Source organism: Thalassophryne amazonica, chromosome 17 (assembly GCF_902500255.1).
Source record: "Thalassophryne amazonica chromosome 17, fThaAma1.1, whole genome shotgun sequence".
NCBI lineage: Eukaryota > Metazoa > Chordata > Actinopteri > Batrachoidiformes > Batrachoididae > Thalassophryne > Thalassophryne amazonica.
The window spans coordinates 46997022-47024121 of NC_047119.1; the positions used below are offsets into that span (position 1 = coordinate 46997022).

Sequence of the window (27100 nt, forward strand, 5' to 3'; positions counted from 1 at the left end):
GTCTTTTTGTGGCTGGCAGGCCAACACGAGGTGAGTGCTTTAAGGCCGTGAGAGTGCAGGAGAGAGAGCCAGCAGTGACAGGAAGGTAGATCCATGTCTCCAGTGTTAAGCAGCAGCTGGTGCACAGTATGGCCAACATAATGAACCCCATTGAATGTGTGCAGGAGCCAGGTGTCCAGCCTTTCATTGGTGGACAAAAGGCAATCAGCCCTGTGCCCTGTTTTTTGTGAGACCACGAATGACACACATACACCTTTACAAGTTGGGGACTGTGATTGTGTATGGCACTGAGAATTGCTTCCGTGTGAGGTGGAGTGTGCTGCAGCAGATGGACTAGTATTACAGCCTCCACAGACATGTATTGGAAAATCTTCTAAGAATTTGTTGTGGTTAGAATAAAGTCTTGACTGTTCAATAATTCTCTTCCGTAAATTGATGGTTTTGAGCGTACTGCTCCTCATGGTGTCATGGGCTTCTGAAATTGTTTTCTGTTGAGCTGTAGTTTTCCAATCCTGGACTTAATGATACTTGTATTTTATTCTTCAAACTGCAGCCATCTGTACTCTGGAGTTTAGAACCGGTCTCACGATGGCACCTGTTTGAATGAGTAATGGCTGGTGCAATCGTGTGCTGTTAAGGAATGTCATATGTGGTGGAAAAATGGTGATTGTTTCCTTCCTTGAGATGCTCTCTGCAGCCACAGCATGGATTCCAATCCATAGATAAACCACCAGATGTTTTAGTGCAGCATATTCAGCAATGAATCTCCTTAACTGCAACACAAGCGCCAGATGACAGAACAGTATACGGTCAAATCACTGCTTGTGACAGCACCTCACAATTTTCACTCTCTTAACAGCCACCATTGATGTTTTTCCCTTTTACTCAGTCCCACTCCTCAATTTCAAGGCCTTTCCCCTTGATTCCTGTGGACTTTTAGTCTTGTGATAAGTATTCGTATTTCAAAACACACAGTTCGCTGGCACTCCTGCATTTAGCATCAGTGGCTAATTAAAACCGTGGATTGCTTTACTAAAACATCTGTTCCACTCTTAATAAGCAGGGCTGTCTTGAAGCAATGGCATTAAGTGTCATTAAGTGCTGATCAAATGATGCTGCCCAGTCAATGGCAGTAAACTCTGCTCACTGCTGATCCGTGCCCTGAATTCAGACTCACTGCCCAATTTCTTTTTGATTCCACCTTGTGGCATTTGTTCTGCAGTGCCTGGATTATCCATGTATATTTATTGCTGCCAAAGGTTATGCTTCATCATGTGCAAATTTATTGGATTTTCTAGCAGGATTAATATTGTGATTATGCTTGCATTTGGAAAGTTTATATCTGAGTTTCAATTACATGTGTCATAATTTGCCATGATCATGCAATTTATCAAATTTTGCCAAAGTGGGTAAAAAAGAAACTTACTTGAATAACCTATGGGAATAGTTCCAAAGTAATTCAACATAGGTCAACTTTCATGCCCAATTCTACCATAAAGACTCAGAAGACAAGAAAAAGGTAAATATTTTAATCCATAGTGATAATGGGCCTCATGTATCAACGTGCGTACGGCATTATTTGAGCGTATATGGGGTGTACGCCAAAACGACTGCGCTACTTGGCATTTATCAATGTGGTCGTTGGCGTACGCTGCGCTGAAAATATACACCAGGTCGAGAGGTGGCATAAATTATACACCAAAATGAACTAGCGCTGGAATCCACATAGAAATGAAGATGATCAACATGATAAACAGTGCCATTATACAAATCAATGCATATGTTACATAAATAACACTTTCCTGATTATACTACATAATAATCAATACAAATCCTGCTGTTGCGGGATTGTTATGGAGCACGATCCGTGGCTACAGCGCTGACAGGAAGGAAAGCACTGCTCGCCTTTTTCTCCAGAGCCTGGAGCCAGAGCAGCGCTGAGCTTAACTTTATGTGGTGTGATCGTTTTAGACTATGAAATTGATAATTACAACTGTACTGATGTCATTCCCTTAATTCGCCCGTGCTGCAATCAGGTTTTGTCGTCTCCATTCGTTTGTCACAATACAATAAATAAAGAGGTACATTTTAAAAATAAAGAAATCTGACAAATTAGGCGTGTCTTATTAATTGAGCGAGCAAATATCCACGTCAAGAATTATTGACATGTGAAAAGAGAATACAGTGGTCCCTCGCTATAACGCGGCCTCGCAGTCCCGCGGAGTATTTAGTCCAATTTTGCATGCTATTAATTTTTTTTACAGTGTTCTGTGTTCTGCGTGTCTGTTTATAAGAATCCTCTCGCCCAGACGAAGAAAGAGCACCAACAACTAGGCCTACTCATAACTGTGTTTGTCACACGGAAACAGCACCTGCTGCTGCGAGGTGCGAGTGGAAAAGGCGCGGCACCAGGATGCAGGCCCGATCTGTGGAATACTGGTCAGTCACTATTAATAATTTCTTATGTGTCCAACCTCATTCGTTGATTGTTATAATTAAATTCGTTAGTTCTAAATCCCATCATAATTATTTATAGGAAAACGTTCTATTTTTATTTCTCAAACAAATGTTTGGGCCTGAAAACAGTTTGGTTTTATTTTCCCTCTAAGGTTTGAACTTTGAGAGTGTTTACACACGAGAGAAAAGTGAGAAAATGTTCATGCCTGATTGTGAAAGTGTATAATGTGGGTTTACAGGGGTTTTGCAGCTTTGAAACGTCTATAATAATTGTAAAAAAATAACGCTGACTACGTCGCAGTTTCGCGTATTAAGGGCTGTTTTTTAGAACGTAACTCCCGCGATAAATGAGGGACCACTGTAACACTTTATTGATTATATACTACAAAACAATTGATACGACGGCCACTTTCGGCGCTCTATTGGCACGCGTCGTGATTGGTGAAGTTCTTTTTCTTTGCCGTCTTCCTGGCTTCCATGTCGTAAAACGAGGGTGTGTCTGAAGCGGAGTCTGAATATTTATGGGCGTGTTTATTATAATTACAGTCGTTTCCACCCGCCGCATTTATCAAGATCAGGCGTACGCCAGAAATGGGGTGCGCACTGCTTGATACATGTCACGGCAACTTTGGTGTATTTCAAGTTTACACCGTAAATTTACGCCACAAGTGCGCAACATTGATACATGAGGCCCAATGTACTGAGTGCGATGGGTCCCTGCCTCCACTATGACCCTTACCTGGAATAAGCAAGTTTGGGAAATGGATGTATGACATTGTGCAGAATGGTAGAACAGTCTTTAGTGGAGGCCCATCATGATTGTGTAAGGGTACTTGTATCTTGAATCCTGATGTCAGCAGAGGGCAGGGGCGGAGCCTACCATCATGCGTTCAGACAGGGTCTGACTGGTGGCCGTGGGGTGGAGGAGGTAACGTCTAGGTCAGCGACTTTAAGCAGCAGAGAGGTGCATTGCAACAGACATTTTTAATGTGTAAGTTTCCTATTGATTGTGAGTTGATGACTGAAAGGGGTCCAGCTGCTTACTATTCTCAATTACAGCAGATTAGATGAATCTGAATGAAAGCTTTGAAATCTGAGTCTTTCTGACAGAACTTCCACCATCCTACATTTGTAAAATCTGCACAGATTTATACATGTTTTGCTCTTGTTCCACAAAATGAGGTTACCAAATCATACCTTAAAACTGAGGCTGGGCTTCAAACTAAGTTAGATGAAAAGAACACAGGACTCCTATCTACCCTTAATTGTGCAATATTACAGCTTTTGGCTTGACCTTTTCAGTCATACACCTGTACGTTGCTCCATGTGGAATGGAGTTGGTGTCAGACAAATAATTGACATCCATTTGTCTCTCCATGTGTGTACAATGTGACGGAGAGGATACTTGCGTGAAGTACAAAGGCCCATGCACAGAAATCAATCAATCAATTCAATTTTTTTTTTTATATAGCGCCAAATCACAACAAACAGTTGCCCCAAGGCGCTTTATATTGTAAGGCAAGGCCATACAATAATTATGTAAAACCCCAACGGTCAAAACGACCCCCTGTGAGCAAGCACTTGGCTACAGTGGGAAGGAAAAACTCCCTTTTAACAGGAAGAAACCTCCAGCAGAACCAGGCTCAGGGAGGGGCAGTCTTCTGCTGGGACTGGTTGGGGCTGAGGGAGAGAACCAGGAAAAAGACATGCTGTGGAGGGGAGCAGAGATCGATCACTAATGATTAAATGCAGAGTGGTACATACAGAGCAAAAAGAGAAAGAAACAGTGCATCATGGGAACCCCCCAGCAGTCTACGTCTATAGCAGCATAACTAAGGGATGGTTCAGGGTCACCTGATCCAGCCCTAACTATAAGCTTTAGCAAAAAGGAAAGTTTTAAGCCTAATCTTAAAAGTAGAGAGGGTGTCTGTCTCCCTGATCCGAATTGGGAGCTGGTTCCACAGGAGAGGAGCCTGAAAGCTGAAGGCTCTGCCTCCCATTCTACTCTTACAAACCCTAGGAACTACAAGTAAGCCTGCAGTCTGAGAGCGAAGCGCTCTATTGGGGTGATATGGTACTACGAGGTCCCTAAGATAAGATGGGACCTGATTATTCAAAACCTTATAAGTAAGAAGAAGAATTTTAAATTCTATTCTAGAATTAACAGGAAGCCAATGAAGAGAGGCCAATATGGATGAGATATGCTCTCTCCTTCTAGTCCCCGTCAGTACTCTAGCTGCAGCATTTTGAATTAACTGAAGGCTTTTTAGGGAACTTTTAGGACAACCTGATAATAATGAATTACAATAGTCCAGCCTAGAGGAAATAAATGCATGAATTAGTTTTTCAGCATCACTCTGAGACAAGACCTTTCCAATTTTAGAGATATTGCGTAAATGCAAAAAAGCAGTCCTACATATTTGTTTAATATGCGCTTTGAATGACATATCCTGATCAAAAATGACTCCAAGATTTCTCACAGTATTACTAGAGGTCAGGGTAATGCCATCCAGAGTAAGGATCTGGTTAGACACCATGTTTCTAAGATTTGTGGGGCCAAGTACAATAACTTCAGTTTTATCTGAGTTTAAAAGCAGGAAATTAGAGGTCGTCCATGTCTTTATGTCTGTAAGACAATCCTGCAGTTTAGCTAATTGGTGTGTGTCCTCTGGCTTCATGGATAGATAAAGCTGGGTATCATCTGCGTAACAATGAAAATTTAAGCAATACCGTCTAATAATACTGCCTAAGGGAAGCATGTATAAAGTGAATAAAATTGGTCCTAGCACAGAACCTTGTGGAACTCCATAATTAACTTTAGTCTGTGAAGAAGATTCCCCATTTACATGAACAAATTGTAATCTATTAGACAAATATGATTCAAACCACCGCAGCGCAGTGCCTTTAATACCTATGGCATGCTCTAATCTCTGTAATAAAATTTTATGGTCAACAGTATCAAAAGCAGCACTGAGGTCTAACAGAACAAGCACAGAGATGAGTCCACTGTCCGAGGCCATAAGAAGATCATTTGCAACCTTCACTAATGCTGTTTCTGTACTATGATGAATTCTAAAACCTGACTGAAACTCTTCAAATAGACCATTCCTCTGCAGATGATCAGTTAGCTGTTTTACAACTACCCTTTCAAGAATTTTTGAGAGAAAAGGAAGGTTGGAGATTGGCCTATAATTAGCTAAGATAGCTGGGTCAAGTGATGGCTTTTTAAGTAATGGTTTAATTACTTAAACCACGCATGCAGAAATGCCGTAGGTCCTGGACTGCAACCATCCAGAAATTCAACTGGTCCATCCACAACTCTTTAAAGTATGTATCTAACTGTTAAGTAGCTATCTAGCCATTGCATTCAGATGAAACCTGGGTGTGTTCTTGGTTTTTTACAGCTGCTGGGGTACCTCAGAACTGACATGCTTTGATTCAAGTGCATGAACTAAATACATACTCCTGACATTTGATCACATCTAATTTAACTTATGAAAATAAACTTCTAACAGGACTTTGACCTTGAAATTTTTTTCTAAGGTAAAATTTTGTGGAATTGGAAACTAGTGTTAGCGGAGGTTTGTGGTCTACGAGCGCGGGGCTCTAGTTATTATAGAAAACAAAAACACCTTTTGACACTGACAAACAGACATATATGAGCAAAAAAAGACCAGGGGCATAACTCGAACAAGAGATATACCCTAAAATTACCCTGTTATAGCAACCAACTGTTTAAACCCCACATTTTATAACCAAGGGTATATTTTGGGCTGCGGCCAGACAACACCTAGGTATATTTTGTAATCACTATCCCATCTCACTTAACAGCAACCTGCCCTCTGAGTGCTGACTACAGGCCAGTATCCAGGTTTTACTGTATAACCACCAAGGTAATATTATATGACAATTTGTTGTGGCTAATGAAACAACTTTATTGCCCATAAATGTGACAAAACACCTACAAACTGCTTCTACTATATATGACCTACCACATAGTTAGCTCTCTGTTAAAGTGGTTTCCAACATGTGTTACAGTTTTCTTTTTCGAGGTGGTTGTTGATACAGTATTCCTTGTCACCGTACAATATCTAATAACAAAAAAAGTGGATTATGCGGCATCCAATTAGAAGCCATAGTGGTTATAACAAGAAAAAGAGGGACATCATGTGTTGAAACTGAACAGGAGGCAACTGGTGAATTTCAAATCCAAAGGTTAGTGTTTGCATGAACTGTGATACTGGGTAGTTTAACTAACAGTGATTGCCATACTAATAGCAATTTGTTGTTTATGTACAATGCCGTATCAATAGCAACGACTTTTCTTTTTCGGGAGTCGTGCTTCTAGAGCAGCTAAAGGTTGACAACTTCTCATGTGTAACTGATCTTTTAATAAATAAGCCATTGCACATTTTAAATCATAAAAAAAAAAAAATCAATTTGAGCCATATCAAGATTGAAAGAATCTGAACTTTTGTTGCAACCCATGCAGTTGTAATTTAATCAGTTTTAATGGATTAAGCTGATCTCAAAGGATTTTGAGTTTACAAAAATCCTCTTTTAAATACAACTTTCTTTTTTCTGCCCCCTGCTTGGAATAGTTCATTGTGACATACTGCATCTTCGGTTTTATAGTGTTTTCTATGCATCTCTCTCCATGCAAGTGTGCCACCATTTGTCCCCATATAATGTCTAAAAAGGCATTCAGGGTCCTATTGGGTAAAACATTGGTGTGCATTGCTGAACGAATGGCTTTTAAGATGTCAAAGGGAAATGTAGCGCATACAAAAAGGAAACCCAGTGAATGCCCTGTGTGGGTTTTCATCTAAAATTGGTTACTGTGCACTGTGCACTCGGACAGCTGCCATCCATTCTGCAAGGGACCATTCTCTCTCAAAGAATGGGGAACAGCAGCAGGCAGCAATTCAAGTGGATGCATATTAAATCTGTTAATGTTCATACAGCCTTGTGAATTCAAAAACATAGCGGCACACGAAATATGCTCTCCGACTCTTTTACTCTGTGTGTGTGTGTGTGTGTGTGTGTGTGTGTGCAGTATGCAACTCTGCATTTTACACATCACCGTGGCATTTCCTGTGCATAAAGGGCCGAGTTGTGGCCTCATGAAAATGTGGCAGAAGGATTAATCCGATGCCGTTATTTTCACACCAGCTTGTAAAAGGGGCACCGTCTCAGGTCTACGGAGATATCTACCATCCTCTACTGTAAAAGGAAGCAGTCAGCTTATACAATACCACTTTATAGTGGCAATCTTTTAGTCTGCAAATAAAGAGCCGGAGTTTTATCAGCAATGCTGCCTCTGAAGGCGCCCTCTCAGGAAATGGAGGAGGAAGTGAAGGGTTGTGCACTGTCAGTTATCAGATATACGCTGGCTGCTCTGGGATATTACTCGCTGATCGATTCTGAAGAAGACATCTGCCACAATGCTTCGAGAGTCACCGCTCACCAACATCCTTCACAGGCGTGTACACACAATTCGTGTACAAGATTGCAGATGCTGTTGGAAGAAGGTAGGGGTAGAGCCTACTTGCAGGTGTGATACAGGGACTGACTGGTGGCGGTGGCAGCATTTCAGGCCAGTAACTGCCAGCAGTACATAGTTGGGTTAGAAGTGACATTTTTTTATTGGTCATGAATTGATGACTAAAAGGGGACAAGCTGGTTCCTATTAAATATGCAGCTGTTACTCATTAGCTGAATCTGAATTAAAGCTTTGAAACACTACATTTCTTTTTCTTTTTTTCCCCATGAGACTAAAATACAAATTGGAACTTTTTCATATTCATTGTCTCTCATTGTGATGCAGAAACAGAATATAAAGCATCTATAAAATAAAAGCTGATGGCCCAATGACTTGATCGGACATGCAAACCAGACTATTATCTTGAAATGAGCCCAGCCAGTTGTAATGTTGATACCCAGTAGTCACAGATGGGAATTCTCACAGCATCACCACTTTTTGAGAGTTTTCATAGAGGAGATCCTGTGATCACTGTGGCCTCTCTACATCTATGCATGGATGTGTTTTAGTAAGATAGCTTAAAGTCACAGTGTGCAGGATTAAGGGGTATTTATTAGCAGAAATGGAATCTAGCATTCGTATATGTGGCACTGCAGGTTATACCGGCAGACACACTGTACCAGATTCATCTCGAGGTTCCCTTGTATGTGCTCAAATCATTTCGGACACCGTTTTGCCACCATTGAAATATGTAAATTGCGGTCACATGGTCCTAAGGGCCCTGTCCCACTGGCGTTTAGGAGGATTTGCGGATGGAATGCGCACAAAAGTGGCCCACATCCGCCAAACAACCGCAATAACCGTGTAACATTCCTGTATGAGTCGGCCGCCATCCGAACATGTCCGTGATCATCCGGAGAGGCACGTATGTCTGCAGCCAGGATTTTTGAGCGGCTCAAAAATCCTGCTGCAGATGAGATCCGCATCACTGCCTGAACACATACTGAAGACATACGCAGGACATACACAACCAACGTGCCGCATATCCCCTGTTATCCGCAGATATCCGCAACCGACGGGTTGGCGTGGCTTGGCGAAGGACCGGGACAGCGTGCAAAACAGATATGACGTATGCCCAGCACGGCCACATCACGGTCGCAAATGGTATGCCACGCATGCAGACTAGAGCATGACACAGGAGTGGATTTTCACTCCCGTCCCATCCCGCTCCCACAAAAAAAATCCCATCCTGTCACACTCCTGGACTGGAGTAAAAAAAAAATCCCATCCCGTCCCACTCCTGTAAAGATGACTCCCAATCCCATCCCGCTCCCACTCAAAATCAGTCCCACTCCCATCCCACTCCCGTATGTCTTGCGCCGTGATGATCAATCAGGGACTGAATATGTAGTGACGTGGAGATGTCTGGAGTTTGACTGAAGATGTGAACATGTCCTGTATCTGGTAGCAGCCTGTGAGCAGGACTATGTCTCTTTTGTCCTTTATTTCACAATTATGACAGAGTTTTTGGAGCGAGCAGCAGCAGGAACGGAGTTTCTTTTTCTTTTTAAGTTACGTGCGTGCGGAAGCGAATCGTTCATGGAGATTATTTTACTTATTAACTACACAGATGTATAATAACACAAATGGTGACTGGTTTCTAAACACAATTATGACAGAGTTTTTTGGTGGAAGAGCGAGCTGCAGCAAGCAGCGGAGTTTCTTTTTTTTTTTTTTATTGTTTACATGTGCGCGCGTGAACAGGACAGTTGGTCCTCAAACTGGGTCCTGCAGAGGTGGAAGGACCACTGAAAGCAGCCGTCATCCAGACTCAGCTCCTGCAGCAAATAATGATACTCCCTGTATTGGGAGCTTTCCACAACAACTCCCTCCGTGTGATCAAGGTCCATCATGTTAACTTGACTGACAGCCGGAGCCGGCGAGCGGAATGGAAGCTCCTTCTATTTGATGACACACCAGGGTGAATTGTCAAAGCAAAAGCAGAGTGACACACCGGGCGAAGGAGGCGCGTCCGTCGCCACGCGACCCACGCGAATTTGTAGCGTCTGATCGCGCCCGGTGTGAACGCGGCATTAAATAGATGAAAATCATCATCTATTTTTGGCATTCCCGCTCCTGCCCGCACCCATTCATTTTTATTCCCGTCCCATCCCATTCACGGGATTGATAAAATTTTGACTCCCATCACGCGGGAATCCTGCAGGAATCACGTGACCCATGGGAATTCCCGAAAAATGTCATCCTCTAATGCAGACAGAGTGGGCACGGATGGAGCGAATGCATCACAGCTGCTGTGCCCCTCATCGGGGCGCCTCCGCGGTCGCCTTTGCTTCTGTTCCCTGTTATATCCGCTTTTCTTCCTCATGTATTCGCTGATCCGGGACATTTGTCATTTCCGCCCACCTTTGTTGCGGACGCTCAGCTTTTGTCTCCTTATTTAATGCGCAAATCCTCCTAAACGCCAGTGGGACAGGGCCCTTAGATAACACATGGGCTGCTGTCAGATAGGTGTCCCATGTCGATGGCCCCCGGGGAATTATGAACATGTGCGTCACACTCGGGGCCGTCGGCCAGTTTTGACCAACTGTATGGACTTCCGCAGATGGCTATCAGAATGTTTTGGAACTGAAATCTGACACTTTTTGGATGTGCGCGATTCATAACTCCGACGGCACTCTGCGTGATTCCGGCCATGTGTGACGGGGGTATTACTTTCATGATCTGACATACTGCAATGTGACATGGCACATCATGCTTGACTGAAATGACTCAGGCTTTTAATAGCCCATTTTGGCTTTCTGTTTTGCACTCACACTGACCTGCTGGGAATATTACATGAATAGACATCTGAAGGTGACTTGATTTTAGAGGGGTTTGGTCATATATCAAAGGTCAACATGGTCAAGAACACTTTTTGTGTATCAACATACAAGAAGCATAGATCTAAAGCATATATTGATCAGCAAAATATTTTTGATGCCTTCGTATGAATAACTTCATAATGAAGTCACACAGAAGCCATATGATGATATCATACATGGTTAAAAAACATAAACATATTTATATGGTGTGTGGAGCGTGCAGGGTATGATCAACCCTCTGATGCCTCTCTTTGCGATTGCAACAGATTTTAAAGGATGCCATGAGAATCGCCATAGACTGCAGTCATGGTGCAGTGAATTTATCAGTCGTTTTCAGCTTCCACCCTCATCTATGGTCATGAATTATGGTTAGTGACCACCCAGACAGCAAATGTATCTGGGCCGGATGTAGTCCAACATTCTGTACCAATCCTGAAAACACATCCGGTCCAGACACTTTTTGCACCCTGGCCCACGTCCGGCACGGCTCCACTTTACAATTCTGGAACAGATCTGGACCAGATCTGAACCGGATCCGCAAAAGACCAACTGTTTACAGCCCATATCTAGCATGGATCTGGGACGGATGTGGTCCACATCACAGCACCGTGGCAGGAACATGGAGTAAACATAATGATAAGCAATTTTATCTGCATTTGGCAGAAACTATCCAATAGTGGTTATAAACTCAGGGCTGTGAGTTTATGCGGGATGCACCGATTTCATCATGGGAGGGCGGTGTTAGTGTGTACTCTGTAATTGTGATCATCACTGGGGTTTTTTAAATGCTTATCGCAAAGTGTTTTTTTTACAGAGTACACACTAACACCCCCCACCCCCATGATGAAATCCTTGCATCCTGTGGATGCGCAGAGTTTTCACAGAGTTTATAACCGCTAATGGATAGTTTCTGCCGAGTGCAGATAAAATTGCTTATTGTTATGCTTACTCCATGTTCCTGCCACGGTGCCATGATGCGGACCACATCTGTCCCAGATCCATGCCAGATATGGGCTGTAAACGGTTGGTCTTTTGCGGATCCGGTTCAGATCTAGTCCGGATCTGTTCCAGAACTGTAAAGTGGAGCCGTGCCGGATCTGGGCCAGGGTGCAGAAAGTGTCTGGACCGGATCTGTTTTCAGGATTGGTACCAGATGTTGGACTACATCCAGCCTGAATCCATTTGCTGTCTGGGCAAACAAATGAGATAACCCATGCAATCAAGGGCAGAATGGCTGGCAGGGCTCGGCCTCAGAGCCAGGATGAGGACTTCTGACTTTCCTAACGAACTTGCATTAGACATTCTGCGGGTTTAAACGTAGCATGAAAGATTCATGTCATTTTGCATTAAATCCAGCCTTCACAACCTTCCATATATGTATGAAACATTATGTGGCAGTGCTCATTATGACCAGTTTAGAAAACCACATGGGTTAGGAAAACATAAAAACCCACAGTGGAAACCAGCCATGTTTTATTCACAAGACAGACATGTGCGACAGGCACTAAAATAAAACATATGGTTCTATGAAACCTTGACATGGAGAGAAAAAGAGCTGAGGACTCTGAAAGGGGGTGACAGGATGTTACCGTCATCAGGTCTCAGCTGTCACAGCATCACAGCATCAAGGTTTGTCTTCATGGACGTGGTACTTTGCATCTTTAAAGGGAAAATAATAGATGAGTTCTTTAAGGAACCACCTCCCTGTTCAGGGTCCTTCTGCATAAAGTCGCTCCAAATGAAACAGAAGTGACTCTGAAATGTTTGTCTTATAATTGTCCTTATCATTTGCTCCACTGGTTTTACGGTGTGTGTGTGTGTGTGTGCGCGCTCGTGTGTGTGTTTAACCATTAGATGTACTTCAGTGTAAAATATTCTAATTGAATCCTTTTGCGAACATCGACCTGCACGCTTTGAAGCTTTGCTTCTTGCTCCATTTCATGTTCTTTTGTTTTGTTTGTCTTGGACTCTGGGACACACTTTCCTCTCTTCCTTTGGCTCCCGTTTCCCAAGACGTTGTTACTGTAAATGGATTTACCTTTCCCTACAGCAAAGTCCTTTCTGCCTGTTTTTTTTCCTGTAAATTTAGTATTGTCTTCTTAGGTGAAGACACAAACCGAGGGGACAGATGGATTCAAGGTGTCACTTTAATAGCAGCTCTGCTTGAGCATCTCACTGTTATGAAATTGTGTTGCATTTACATTTTTGTGATGCAGTTAGTTCTTGTCATTTAATTAAAAAGTGGCACCAGACACCACAAGCTTTATAAAAAATGTTCTAAAATGAAAACATATTTTTTTAAATAAGTCTGTTAAAGCATATGGATTAAATTTATTTTATATTTATAACATTATAGCAGACATTGAGTGAGGCCAAAGGGTTACAGCCATGCAAATGCTTCCCAGAACCATTTTACACAAAAAAAAGTCTGAAGGACCTAAATGATACATTGAGGATCTTCCAGGCATGTGAGGGATAAATAAAGAAAAATGTTTAAAATGGCAGGGGCTCAAGAGTGTCCTGAAAGGTTTTAGTCATGCTAATGCTCCCCAGAACCATTTTACGGAAAAAAGTCTAAAGGACCTAAATGACATGGTGAGGATCTTCCAGGCACGTGAGGGATAAATAAAAATGTTTAAAATGGCAGGGGCTCAAGAGTGTCCTGAAAGGTTTTAGTCATGCTAATGCTCCCCAGAACCATTTTACGGAAAAAAAAGTCTGAAGGACCTAAATGACATGGTGAGGATCTTCCAGGTATGTGAGGGATAAATAAAAATGTTTAAAATGGCAGGAGCTCAAGAGTGTCCTGAAAGGTTTTAGTCATGCTAATGCTCCCCAGAACCATTTTATGGAAAAAAGTCTGAAGGACCTAAATGACATGGTGAGGATCTTCCAGGTATGTGTGGGATAAATAAAAATGTTTAAAATGGCAGGGGCTGAAGAGTGTCCTGAAAGGTTTTAGTCATGCTAATGCTCCCCAGAACCATTTTATGGAAAAAAAAAAAGTCTGAAGGACCTAAATGACATGGTGAGGATCTTCCAGGTATGTGAGGGATAAATAAAAATGTTTAAAATGGCAGGGGCTCAAGAGTGTCCTGAAAGGTTTTAGCCATGCTAATGCTTCCCAGGACCATTTTACTGAAAAAAGTCTGAAGGACCTAAATGATATCGTGAGGATCTTCCAGGTATGTGAGGAATAAATAAAAATGTTTAAAATGGCAGGGGCTCAAGAGTGTCCTGAAAGGTTTTAGCCATGCTAATGCTTCCCAGGACCATTTTACTGAAAAAAGTCTGAAAGACCTAAATGACATGGTGAGATGGTGAGGAGGTTCACTCATTAATGTCAGCTACATAAACATATTATTTACTGCTGTTATATATTACATTAATCATTCAATAAAGCTTTCGATCTCGAGAATACAGAAGTTTATGCATTTGATATTCTACTTAGCAATGATATTTTCATGAATACCTTTAATAAACCCATATGAGTGTACCATTAAAGCCTACAATAGTTTATCATTAGCAAATCCTGTCAGTCTATTTAAAGTACCTTCATCTCAAGACCTTCATACACCCAAGCAATTTTGAACTATGGTGTATCACATACAATCAACACAATATTAAAAGTTATATTAGAAGTCCGGATGGATGGACAGCATGGTGGTTTAGTAGTTACCTCATGGCAAGAAGGTTATAGGTTCGATTCCCACATGTGGCCTTTCTTTATGAAGTTTGCATGTTCTACCCATGTTTGCATCAGCTCTCTCTGGGTGCTCCGGCTTCCTCCCACGTCCAAGCACATGCAGGTTAGGTGGATTAGAAACTATAAATTGTACCGTAGATGCGAATGTGTTTGTCTGTCTATGTGTGGCCTAGCGACAGACTGGCGTCCTGTCCAGGATGTACCCCGCCTCACGCCCTATGACTGCTGGGATAGGCTCCAGCTCCCCCCACCCCGACCCTTAATTGGATGGAGTAAGTGGTTGAAAATGAGTGAGAGTGTTAATGGAAAACATTTCAACAAATTAACTTTCTCATAACTGTAGCAAAATAAGGAAGCAGGGTTCACCCTGGACAGACCTGCAATCGACTGGCGGCCTGTCCAGGGTGAACCCTGTCTCTCGTCCCGTGACGACTTTTCAGGATTTGCTCCTGCTCAGGTCTTGACCTTTTATTATCCATCAGTCTTTCTGTATTGATATCTTTTACTTGGTTTTTGATCATCTGTTCATTTTGCTTTTTTTCACAGCTTGTTTCTGTTCTTCACACATTTAGCCACACTTAGTGCCATTCTTGTTTTGTTAGTCTTTGATCCACTGTCTTTGATTTTGTTCATGATTGCTTTGGTCACAGTTTTTATTTGGCAGGTTTACCACTGAAGTGTTAATTATCTTGTGTTTTGTACTTTTTCCACTCATCAGTTCTGTCCTAGTTTTAGCTTTTGATTTACCTGTTGCCTTCTTTTCAGTTTTAGCCATTTGTCACCTGTTGTTATTCTGTTCATGTTAAGATTGCATTCTGTCTAGAGTTTTTTGTTTGTCTCGGTCTGGATATTTTAATATTATTAGTTTATGGATTCTAGTTATGTCACTGCACACCATTGTCAGTTCCTTCTCATCTTTGTTCCTCATGTTTCACACCCAGTTGCATTTGTTTCACTGTCACGCCCTCAGATCACTACACTCTCTTGCCCTTCACCAGCCTGTTGGCCACGCCCCATTTTGTTTGTCTTCTGCTTTCCCATTTGTCACTTTACTCTCTTGCCTTGTCTCTTATCTTTGTTTGTCCACGCCCTCTTCCTTCCAGCTCACCACACCTGTTTTCCATCACTGCCGAATTATTCCCCACGCATTTAAGCCCTGTGAGTTCTGTTTGTAATTGCTAGTTCATTGATTCTCATATCTTTGTTCCGGCGCTTCTGCTCTTGATCTGTGTTGCTTTTTTATCTTGTACTTTATTCCCTCTCTGTGCCTGACCATGCTTGTTTCCTGGACCTCGTTTTTGTCTCTGCCCACTTACTACTGTTTGCTGTGCACTCGACCTTAGTCTGGTTATTTTTGACGCCATTGCCAAAAGCCTTCCCGTACCTTCGCCTCACTGACGGCTTCTTTGTGAACCAGACCACTGCCTGCATTTAATATAAAGTCTTTAATATCCTACTACCTGTTTGAGAGTCTGCATTGTGTCTCCTATCATCTGCTGTGCTCAGCTGCTCTGAAATCCTGACACCACTAGGATAGGCTCCACACCCTGACCCTTAAGTGGAAAAAGCGCAATGTCATGAGGGATAGATGGAAGGAAATAATAATTTGTATTTACCCATTACTGATTCCAACTGAATTGTTGATTATCCAGCCCGCAGTAAATATGAAAGTTGAACCTGCGACTCTGCAGAATTTATAATTTGCAATTTTCCAGTTGACAAGTCATGCATAGTCATAATGGAGTGATTCAGTCATCCAGCGAGTGGGTCCGCACCGTTCATCGTTAAAACCTGCTGCATATTCAGTTGTGAACCCTTGGGTTCTTGTTCATGTAGAGACATGTAAAGTAGTTTTTTTTTCTTTCCATGTGAATTATGACGCCTTGTTGCTAATTGCAGAGTCCTGGTGGCCACTAAAGCCACTGCAGCTTGTAAAATTGATGCACAGTTTAAAATTTATATTCATCTTCAAAGGTGAAACAACACAGGTCATGTTAAGGTCAAAGATCAACGTCATATAATAGGACATTGTCAAATAAATGAATGACCATAAAGTACACAGGAAATTTCGCTGAGTAAAATTGACTCTGCTGGGATAGCTTTTGATCCCAGTCTAGAGTAAAATATACTCTACCACGGGGCTAAATCAACTCAACATAGTGTAAAGTCAACTCTTATTGGAGTAAAACCACTTGCATTGACGAGACGGTGTCGCCAACCGAGCGGTCTGCCCTAAAAGCCAGTCCGCCATGCCTTCACTGCACGTGTCATCAGCCGCAGTTCACAGATTAATACCTTGTTTCTCCTTAAAACTGACTTTAGAATGATTTAAGAGGTTTTACCTTGTCATCTGATGGTTAATAATCCCATTAATCCTTTTGATCGCTTTGGGTGAAGACAGTCTGTCCAAAGAGCATTCCGAAATGACACATGCGCAGTGGAAGCAAAGTGGGGTGGGGGCTCGTTGGGTCAGCGACACCGGTAGAGCTGATTTCACTCTACAATTGAGTGTTTTTTACTCTATTTAGACTGGGATCAAATGTTATCCCAGCAGATTAAATTTTACTCAGCAAAATTTACTGTGTAGATATGCTAAAGCATGATTTCTACACAGACCTCTACTCTGATGGGAGCTAACAAATATTTCAGATCTCCAGTTTTAGAGAATTCATGTGATGATGTCAAGCAAAATTAAAAAAAAAAACAACTATAAGGCACTAGAAGAGCACATACCTCCGCCAAGGTCGCACATGTTCTGAAATTACATTCAACCCTAGATATCTGATTACAATCTCAGATATTCTCTGTCTGGTCACCAAATTTTCTCAACATCCTCTCACAACTTTTTGAGTAAAATGTTGCTATGTGCCAAATATTCTTTTGCACGTAAGTTCCAGAAGATATTCCAGATCATCTCCATAAAGCCTCTTTCACACCGGGCCAGTGTAGAGTTGCGTAATGCGGTGTGCCGACAACGCCATGCTTATGCAGGCCTATGCAAAGTTTATGCAGCCCTATGTGGTAATACACTGAGAGACACAAAGGGGTCCGTGAAATGGATGCAAAATGTATTCTTGTTTAATTTTTTTTGTGGACTTTCAGCGTAGCGCATCGGATGGATTGCGCCACGCAAGTCTACACAATATTCCACTACTGTATGTAAATCTACACAACACTGTGCTACTGTACACCATGCCTTCGCAATTGAACACAACCCTATGCTCGTCCGGCGAAAAATCGTTTTAGGGTTTTTATCAGTACATTCGTGCATTGCAAAATTTTATTTATCTCACTGGACTTTGCTGGCAGTGAAGCTTCAAAACCACGGAAGAAGAGGCGGGCCAAGCTTCATGTTCACTGTAACGCCTCACGGATGAATCACCAGCAAGAGGACATGTACATGTCCACTCAGGGATGGATCGTGCGCACGATAGCCGGCTTCAGCTCCGTGGTGCTTTCATCTCAAGTTCTCTCACGATTGTAGTTCATGAAATAAAGTCCATTAACTCCCGGGAATAACGTATTCTGACTTTTTCTGTAAAAACAGCATCATGGAGCATGAGCACAAGGTTGTTTTATTTTTTGTTTGTTTTTTTTTCCCCTGTGCACAATGCAGCCATTCCTGCATACTACTAGATACACAGCACAGTGCAACTGTATGCAAGTCCAGTGTGAAAGGGGCTTAACTGAATCACATATTTCACGGCGCATTATTTGTCTGCTCACCACATTTTATCCTGTTAAAGTCAAGCATACAAACATGACTTCCTTGCTGGAGGTAATTAACTGGTGGCATCGCTGCAATCATCTGGTTGTCATGTTGATGATTGTCTCTTTGTCTCTGCATTGGGGAGGCAAAGCCACCGGAGCCAGAGATGATGGCTCAGGGAGACAGCCAGCATTACATTTAGCCTGAAAAACAACAGTCCATCTTACTGCAGGATGGTGCACTGTGGCAGCTCAGACTCCCCCGTGTGATGTCATCATGCCTGACATAAAACACAACATTTTTCATCACCTTTTTCTCTAAATTTCTACCATCCCTGCATTCAAAACAGCCTGACAGAAGTGTGATTTTCAGTCAAACGTGATTCCACCGGCAAGCTGCTCTTTAAATCTTGCTGCAGTATTTCAAAAAACATTGTGGGTGCAGCTTCGTAAATCCTTGGTAATCCATCTTCTCAGTGATTACTGCAAGAACGGCCTTTGAGCTGCAACATGCCATTGACTCTGATGTCACATGTTATTGTTGATGGCAGCCAAAGAGACATTATGCAACTTTAATGATCCACTTGTCAAGCTTCAGAACACTCCAAACACACAGCTCCTGACACTCTTACACGATGCCTCTGCAGGCTGAGTTCAGCATCCATGACCGTCAGGTCAAACTAGAAGAGCATCGCTCCTAAAAGCCTCACTAAAGTGTGGCCTGAAGCCACCGTGAACTGCAGCCATGCTCCTCAAATAGAGGTCATTTCACAGAGTTGTAAGCACAAAGCGTGCACTCTGACTGCAGCCGCAGCCCGAGGATTCTGAGATCTATTTCAATCTGCTCCTCTTCATCTTTTGTGTTATTTCTGTGCACATGCATAACATGCCTTTCTAACTTCATCTTTGTCTTGTTGTGCTTGTTGGAATCTCAGAGCAGTGATATTACGATGCACAGATTGCAATGCCTCCTCGCATCACTCAGCTCATTAAATGGTTGGTTCATCAAGTTTAAAGTCGCACTGAACCACACTTATTAAGTATGATGTGCTGCTGTTTGTCACTAAATGGCAAATAAATGTTAAGACTACAGCACGGAGCCCATAGAGCGCAACCCTCCGCCAACACTAGTTTCCAATACCACAAATTTTTACTTTTGGAAAAACAATTTCAAGGTCAAAGTCCTGTTAGAAGTGGCTTTTCATAAGCTAAAACATAATACAAAATATAGATCAAAAGGGCTTTTCAATGTTAAAATCAAAAATCCGCTGAATCCACAATATGGATCAGATATGGATCAAACTTTATTTATTGAGAGTGACAGTTTACACCTCATTGTCACAAATGAGAGTGATTTGAGGCACTTTGATTGAGACATAATGCAAAATGTACACCAAAAAAGGGCTTTTCAATATTAAATTCAAATGTCCATAAAATCCACAATCCGGATCAGATCTGGACCAAACTTTGTCAGGCAATAGTGATAGTCTACATCTCACATCCAAATATGAGAGTGATTGGAGCATGTTTGGTGTAAGATATAATGTAAAATATACATTAAACAGGGTTTTCAATGTTAAATTTAAATAGACACAAAATCTGTAATGTGGATCAGATCCAGATCAACCTTTGTCAGTCAATACAGGATACTATCCTACATAATAGTCTCAAATGTGAAAGAAATTTGATCTTTGTTGACAGAGTTATGAATTTTTGAATATTCGTTCAATGTTAAAGATAGCAATTTTTCAAATTTTCAAAGATTTTTCCTGACTTTGGCCTTTGACCTATGACCTTCAAAGTTGAATCACTTCTTGCCTACCAGGATATGAATCTTCAGTAAAAATTTCATATATGAAAAATTGTGGGCTCCAGGGTGTTCAAAAACAGAAAGACAAACAGACAGGGGCGATAACATAACCTCCTCCAACTTTGTTGGTGGAGGTAAAAAGGATATTTTTAGTTCTGTTCTCTTTAAAATATATACAGTATATATATATATTTTTTTTTAATAACATGCCCTGTCCAAGTGGAGATGGTGACAAAATAACTCAACAATGGCTGAACGGATTTCCTTCAAACCTGGTGGGAAAATGACTCTGATTGATGTCTCGAGGTGATTATATTTTTGAATATTGAGTATTTTGAGTTTGCTCAAAGGTCAAGGTGAAGGAAAACATGGTCTGTTTAAAAAAGTTATTTTTTGTATAGCTCAACAACCAAGAAGCCTAGATGGGTCAAACCTGTAGTATTATTTTGATATATACATATATAGAGAAGTGATTACATTTTGGAGTCATTTGGCCAAAGGTCAGTGGTCAAGGTTAAGTAAAACATGATCTGAAAAACAGCTGTTTTGTATAGCTCAACAACCAAGCCTAGATGGGTCAAACTTAGTGGGAATGTTACATACATAGATATCTAGTGGTGATTAAATTTAGTTTGGTCAAAGGTCAGTGGTCAAGGTTAAGTAAAATATTATCTGAAATACACTTTTGTTATATCTCAACAACCAAGAAGTGTAGTCTCCTTATTTAAAGCACAGTTTGATCAGAAAATATTTGTGATTGGTTAGCATGAATGACTTCACAACGAAGTCACACAGAAGTCAAGATAAGTCACAGATAAAGTAATACGTACATAGTGAAAAACACCATAACAGATAGATGTCTATTTATACTGCAGTGTGTAGCTCAGCCCTCTGATGTTTTTCACTTTTTACTTTTTTAATGCAGCAAGGTAGGAAAATTTGTCATATTTTTGCCAGTTTCTTGTAAATGAATACATAGAGAACTGTTTTAAAAAGCAGGTATTCACCTTATGAGACATTTCAACAGTGTCTTTTTTGGTGCAGATCTCTATAAAGATACAGGTTTTATGGATCAAAATATTCATTTTAAGGTAGCGTATTTGTATTGTGTAAGATAAATTGGAAGTGTAAACTGTAATATATTCTGCTCATAGGATCAGAGATTAATCATTTTGTTGTTTTCACTCAGAAATAAATATATTTGTTTGGTCACTGAATATCTTTTAAAAATATGGGAGAATTGCAGATTTATAGCCCAATTTGTTTTCTTACACTCTGCCAGTGTAAGTGAGGAAACCAGGATTCAGGTCAGCGTTCTCATTACACCAAGGCATGGAGACGGAGTTATTAAAATGCGTACTTTGGTCTTGGTGTAGGTCGGTGTTCCAGAGGGGTGAGGTGGTGGGGTGACTTGGTTGGATACCCACAAAACAAGTTCCCTTGGAAAATTTTAAAAGCTTATAGCCTTTTTTTCTGCACTGAAAAAAAGAGAATAGTTAAACCAAATTTTTAAAGTGTTACAGTTGGTAAAACCTGAATGAATTAAATTATTTGAATTTAAATTTGTAAGTTATATCAACTCTACATCAAGTCTATCTTACAAACTTAAGTTCAGACAACGTAATTCATTCAGGTTTTACCAATTGTAATGCTTTTTTAAGTTGGTTGTTTTTTCAGTGCATTCTAAGGCAATCTGTGAAGATAAATACCTTTTCATACGCCTTTTTTTTATTTTATAGAATGGAAATCTTCAGCAGTCATCAATCAGCTGTTATTTATGCAAGACCTTTCCCATATTTTACCACCACCAGGATCCACCACCGCTCTCTCAGAACACGTCTGCTTTATTCAGTGATTGTACATTTGACTGCATTTGCTGCTCCAACTTCATTCTACCCCAGCTGCACTGTTCCCACCTTTATTTCTCATCTCAGCCCTTTTCAGAGGTCCACCCCATCCGACTCTCTTACATCACCCTCGGTTACCGCCGCCTGTTTGTGAAAAGCATCACGACACCCCCAGTCATCTAAAAATGTTTCCTTTTCATGCATGGTTGCTACCCGGTCACATCGACATAATCCCCAGCCCATCTCATCAGACTGCTAATAACAGTGTAAGTTCCTGCCAAGCCACCCAGAGGACACTGAGAAAAAAATGAGGCCAGTGACAGGGTAGATCTGGTTGGGAGGAGACGATAAAAGTTAAACGAATTCTCTTTGAGGATGATCTGGCTTATGAACTTTGTGCAAAAACATCACTTGCCAAAGACCACCAAAGTGTAATATGCAGCCTTAATGAATGGGAATTGCAAATGACGGAGTGGAATATACAAACACAGGCTGTGTGAATAATTCCATTAGAAAACAGTCGATGTTCATTTGGGCCGTAATTAGGCCCCTCTCCCGGAGACATGCTGTCCTGATTGATAGTCAAATTGTAGGGGATTGTGTTTACTTTTTCATCCTATCTTGTTAAGGATTATTCCTGCACCTCATGACTCATGTTCTCTGTTCCATTCCTCCCCCCAAAACCTCATTTATCTCATGAATAAACCAACAGAATGGCCAGAGGTTGAATATGGGAAACGGGAAACACAATTATTGTAAACTCCAGGAAGAGTTCTCAAAGGAATGGACAAGGGCCAGAGAGTGTGTTTTATCAAGACGATCACCGGGGCGACTGTAAACCATAGGTTATTTGTAGTGTTCCATGATTATTTAAAGGCTACAAAAGTCATTATCTCATTTACAATGTAAAACCAAGATTTCTCAACCACACCCCCCCCCCCACACACACACCCCACCCTCCGCTTGTGCAGTTGTGCTTCACTGGAAAAATGTTTGTTGATTTTCTGGCATCTCATGGTACAATGCTTTTTCTCTGTGAGATGAGAAACACGACATCCTGGTGTCATCATGATCCTTCAAATCTTTAGCCTCAGGGTACCATATGGGGCTGTGTTTGTAGTTTTTTGTTTTTTTTGTTTTTTGAGGTAGAGAGGAACATGTTTTGCATTGCAATGGTTTCTGTAGTTAATATGTGTGACATTGCTTGAGTGCAGGGTTGTTTTTAAGGTGAGCCGTCTTCCAAGTCAAAGGCTACATCCAAATGCTCATACTATACTAGCTGACTATAGAGAAGGCAAAAAAGGCAGGATAATCCATAAGGTATGAGGACTTGATTGGAATTTATTAGCCATCGAATGGTACCCAGATGACCTACTACCTCCATACACTGTAAAATTCAATGAGTTAGTTGAACTCAAGCCATTTGAGGAAACCAATAGCCTTAAACCGTTTGAGTTTGCCAATTTAAATAAAATAATTTTCACAAATTTAATTGTTAAAGTTTTAGTAACTTAACAATTTATAGTTAATTCAACTTATGTAAATCTAGTTTGTTTTTCAATTAAAAAAAAGGTGACAAAAATATCTGCCTAAAAAATTTGCATTAAATTATGGATTAGATTTTGGAAGTCGGACTGTCTAACCAGAAGGCTAAAACCCAGGGCTCTGGCCTTGTGACCAGATAATTCTTTTGAACTGTTGGGAGTGAGGTTTACTAACTACATATGCACAGCGACACCTGCTGGCCACCGTTACATAAACTCAGTTAAAATGAGTGAATGGAATACAATGGAAATACATCACCAACACTTAAGTGCCCCAAAACATTAAATGCACTTAAAGGAACTGAATTGTTAATACAATATTTAATTTTTGAGTTAGTTTAATTAATGGAAATGAGTGACTATAACTTTTTTGCAAAGTTTGAGTTACATTAACTTATTTATTGTATTAAAATGGAGTGTTCGGTTTAACAGTGTAGAGGGTAAAAGGACTTCATTACACTTGACAATAATACAGCTGAAACCTGGCAACTGAAGAACTTCCTGGAAATGTTAGTGGCATCCAAGTGAGTGTGGTATTGCAAAAATAGACATCAGGTATCAGGAACTAACATAATTTTCAGAGTATAAGCTGACATATAAAAAACATATTTAATGATAACAATAACTATTTATATAAGGCTTTTCCAGGAATCAAAGCGCTAAACATAATAAACTCGGATAATAAAAGAATAAATGACAATAAATACACTGCAACAATGCAGAAAAAATCCCACATTACAAAGCTGAAAATACAGAAAAATGTGTGACTTATAAACTCACCAACCACACTATTAGGCGTACTTTCACTCTAAAAAGTTAACCACTGTCTCAATGAGAAAAAGTGATGTAACAATTTGCAAAGATTTTTTAACATTATTTCAACTTAACTAAAGTTATTTCAACTTAACTAGAGAAGTCTTGTGGCATTAACTCAGTTGAAAATCTATGTAAATTGTTATATCAGTTTTTCTTGTTGTGACAGTAGTTCCTTTTTAGAGTAGTGCTAGTACCAGGTTGGATCCCTTTTTGCCTTCCAAAATGCCTTAATTCTTTGTGGCATAGATTCAACAAGGTGTTGGAAACATTCCTCAGAGATGTTTGTCCATACTGACATGATGGCATCACACAATCACCCATTCAACCAGTAGGCCCGTTCTCCTCTGACCTCTGACATCAACAAGGCATTTTCATCCTCACAACTGCCGCTCACTGGATATCTTCTCTTTTCAGACCATTCTCTGTAAACCCTAGAGATGGTTGCATTATCTTCGATAATTATCTGTTATCGGATTATCGGAAGTGTGCCCCCCACTGGGTATGTGTTTGGCACCAGGTCTCTTCAGAAGATACCTGGAAGGTACCGCTGGAATGACTTCTTACCAAATGAGCAGTTGTGTTTGGAGACTCAGATGAGGAGAATCTCTTTCATTGTGATGAAGTGTCAGCTGTGACATTTTGACCATTGGACATGTTTATGTGGGCATGATCCAGCATGCAGGTACAAGGACTTGCCCATGTTTTCCCGGCTATAGCAGAATAATGGCTGGTTTTAAGACCATTGTCTGCCTGTGTGGTTTCCATCTGTGACCAAGGGCGGTTCAGTGGTGTGGGATGCTTCCAGATTTGACTTGACATGCTCCATGATTTGTGCTATTTACATCCATGTATTAATAGACAAGTGTCGTCTGTGTGCGCGTGTGTGTGAGTGTGGGTGTATGGCTTTGATCACAGAGAAACTGGGGAGAGCTGACATTTGCAGTTTGGTGTAAGTATTTTGGGTAAAGGATGAACACTGCGAAAATGGAAAGTTGGTAGGACTAATACATTTTTTTTTTAAAAATAGGGGTATTAGCTAACAACAGTAAACAATGTATGTTGTGCTGCAGTGCACCTTGGGAGTTCAGGGTTTTGTGGTTTTAAATGCTGTTATTCTAGTTCATGTTAGTTTAACAGTGTTGTTAGTGTTACTGATTTATTGTGTTGTAGTTCAGTTGGTTTTGTCACTTTAGTTAAGTGCCATGTTGCCGTTACCATGAGTGAGTTAATGCTACCATGATTGGGAACTGTAGTGCGTTTGATGTCTTCCACCACTGTCTCTGTACGTGGGTGTGTAAAAATAAATACACCTGCTATATATTAAATGGTGAGTATATTCAAAGCCAAGTATTTAGTAAGTTCAGTATAAGTACAGAAATACATGCAGATCCACCTCGGATTTGCTGTGGCAACCCTGAGTACAAACAAGGGAGCAGCCCAAGGTCTTACTTTTTAATGTAAGTACATAATATAATTATGTATAGAAGCACTCAGAGAGTGCAAACCTCCGCCAAGGCCATAGGGTCACTGACCCTAAAGAGATTCCCTCCTTGGCACAGTGATCTATTCAACAGTTCAGTGTTACAACCAAAACTATGATACATGCACTTTTCTTTCCTGTATATTTGACATCCTTGATTATGAAAACATACCACTAGAACTTGGAATCACTTTTATGTCTTTATTAGTTGAAAAGTTATTGTATAAAAACAATTATTTGGTAATGGCGATTTTCTTCTGGATCTAGCTCCATAACATTTGAAGCTACATCAAATCTGATGACACCTTACTGAATCAGTACAGATTCAGCTACAATTTGGTGTTAGTTGTGCATCTCTAGCTTCATTTGTCACCTCACACTGACACATTTTCTATTTTCCCTATATTTTTGCATATTCTGGATCACCAGATCCGGAATCCGAATCCGATCATCACCAATCTTTGTTGTTTGATAGAACATTTGACTATGTTACACCCTAAAATTTTTCAAGCTTTTCTGCCTTGTTTTTGTGGAGTTAGAAACTAGAATGTCAAAATTCCCCCTATCCCGCAATAGTGAAGAATCCTTTAAAAAATTCCTGGATCTGGATCGTGATCTGGATCACCACTAAAATGTAATCACTTGTTCCTCTTGTCATTTCCAATTTTTGAGTTATCCTGCTGACAGACAGACAGACAGACAGACAGACAAACGCGACCGAAAACATAACCTCCTTGGCGGAGGTAATAATGGTTTTCTTCACTCAAAACTCCTGTTTGTCTCTTTCATTTCAGCTGCATCCAATGCACCCAATTTTCCAACTGCAAGCTGCAAAACATTTAAAATCAAGTATGTGCAATCACGTGCAGATTTGTATTGCTGAAATCTGCTCAGGTTGCAGCTGAATTGAATTTCTTCATTGATTTCAACTTCCTGGCATCCTACTGATTACCTGTTCCTGCAAGAGAAATGGTTTTAATCCTGAAAAAGACAGTAAAACATCTTTTAGTTCCATCTTTCACTATTTAACCACCAAAGTGCACACGACAGCAGTTTTGTTTGCCTTTAATTTCCACTAGGAGGCTGTGGGCTGATGAAATAGGCAGCCGGCATGATCCAACACCAGCACGCTCACCCTGGCAGCCGTGTGCACAATCAGAGTGTGCTGGCAGCGCCTGCAGTAATGACTTAATATCAGTTCTCCCACGGCGGACCAGATGAGAGCACAGGTGTGCAGATTGTCCCTCGTCACATGGCACCACAGGGCCCACACGCGCCAGTTTACATTACTTAACCTGCCATTAATGCACACTGACATTAATATATATGCACACAAATGTATGGCTGTTGGCTAATTGCTTTGCTGGT

At 40.9% G+C, this 27100-nt stretch overlaps 1 protein-coding gene across 1 annotated transcript in view; it reads left to right on the top strand.

Moving 5' to 3' along the window:
- LOC117528918 (leucine-rich repeat transmembrane neuronal protein 4) overlaps positions 1-27100 on the top strand; it is a 379596-nt gene that overhangs the window by 243052 nt on the left and 109444 nt on the right. The window lies entirely within an intron of this gene.